The following is a 2,125-nucleotide window of genomic DNA, read 5'->3' on the forward strand; positions in this document are numbered from 1 at the left end:
TGTGCATGATGAGCAAAGTGATGAGATCAAGTCTTATTAACCAATTACTTGGTTGTGACCTCCCAGTGTTTTACAGTCAGTGAGATGTAAGCAATTTACAGTGAAATATCTTTGCATTCTGATAGAACTCTTTAAAGCAATTTAAAATCTGACTCTTGAAAAGATGATTAATCACTCATTAAAATGTGGTATAGAATTCACACAGGTTTTTGGTTTGAGAGTAGAATGGTCAGAGGAGACTTCTGTTTAGGAGTATCTCGTAGTAAAGTGACTCTAAGGTGCTTTGTCATGGAAACTTCTTTACAAATTGGTAGTGGATCCTGTGTGTTTGAATCCTCATCCTCCCCAGAAGTGATCACGAAACAGAAAAAATAGTATCAATGAAGCAACCTTTTACCTTGTGTTCTAAAATAAGGAGGACTTTGGGAGTGACAGAAATACTGGCTATTGACACTGTTCTTTCTGTTCAGGCAGTGATTATTGTTGTGCTAGACTTTTATGTTATTAGTTTATGAAAAATGCAAGTAGTAAAAACTTTGTGGTTTCAAGTATACAGTAGATGTGAGTTAACAATCACTCAGGATAAACCAACTTGTCAAAGTATTAATAGATTCCTACTACTGGGGTGTGTCTGTGTTTTTGTGTGCCAGTGTTCAATGATTACTTTGAAACAAGACTTCTTACTGTTTTCCTGCAGACAGTGAATACTTTTGAGATGGATATTGCTAGGTGGTTATGTATGGAAAAATACCATATGATTAAATAAAACTGAGTCATTTAGCATTTTTTCCATATCGAAGATTCCAGGAAAAAGCTAATAAAGGTTTTTAATAATTAAATCAGATACTCTTAATACATTTTAGATTTACTATGGTAGCTTTTATTTGCTATATATATTAAAAAAAAAAAAAAAAAAAAAAAAACCAACAAACAAACAACAAACAACCAACAAACAATCAACTACTAAATTGAGGTACCCCGTGCTGCATTTTTTAAATTTGTAATTCCTGTACTTTACAATGAATATTTTGATCTGTTTTCATCCTTGTAAGAATACAGGATATGCTGTCAATTTTACTAGCAAAAAAGAAACATTCTGCAAAGGTTAAAAAATTATTTTCGTACTTTTTTCTGTCATACCAGATTTGTTTCTCTGAACTAGGGTTTCTGAGGATTTTTACTACTTTAGCATTATGTAATCTTATCTCTGTCACAGAAGGAGCATGAGCAGCCCACATATTGTGGACAAACAGGCTAGGTGAAAGAATGTGGATTGGTGGTGTGAGCCCCTCTTCACCAGGATAGTCCTGCGTGCTGGTATGAACCCCAGATGTTCCAGATTCGGTACTGGTGAAGGACTAAACCAAACGGGTTTTTAATAACTGCGACCTCTGCTGTACGATGTCCTTTAACCTGGGACCAGGGAAAATCTTCATTCTTAGACCTGAAGATGGCACGTATTGAAGATCATGTTATTGGTGCATGTAAGCCATTATCTTAACTGTCTTACTGAGCTGGTTAATGCTGTTGACTGTTGTTGAAATGTGAAATGTAGTTACTATTTACTTTGTAAATACCTGCCAGAGATGAAATATAATTATTTTAAATCATTGTAAATAGAGATGTATAAAACTCGACACAATCTGCAATGCAGAAAAAAAAATATATATATATATAAATATATAAAGATGTTAAATAAATATTGTGCTGTTTCTGAACAGAAATTACTACTTTGTGAATTGCGTTTTTTTTTACTTTTCGTTCATGGGTGGGGCTGTGTAATGCAGGGTATATCTGCAGGGTTTCATAGCTCTGGCACCCCCAAACGCGAGTGTCTGGGGTAGGAGGGGGGAAGCAGGGGGCTGCGTGTGGGGTAACTCCCCCAGAGGTTTCACCGTCGCTGCTGACTCTTTCTGTGAGGAGGCGCCGCCAGCGCGGGGCCGGGCCGGGCCGGGAGCGGGAGCCCCGCCCCGGGAGGCCCCAGCGCGGCGCTCACGGCGGCTTCGCGTCGCCACGGCAACCGCAGGCGCCCGCCCGGCGAGTGCGGATGTCGCCAGCAGCGGAAGTCCCACCCTCTCGCCGCGAGGCGGGGCAGGAAAGAGGGTCGCGGATTGGCCGAGGCCCG

Source organism: Tyto alba, unplaced genomic scaffold (genome assembly GCF_018691265.1).
Source record: "Tyto alba isolate M040663 unplaced genomic scaffold, T.alba_DEE_v4.0 Super-Scaffold_7, whole genome shotgun sequence".
Taxonomy (NCBI): Eukaryota; Metazoa; Chordata; class Aves; order Strigiformes; family Tytonidae; genus Tyto; species Tyto alba.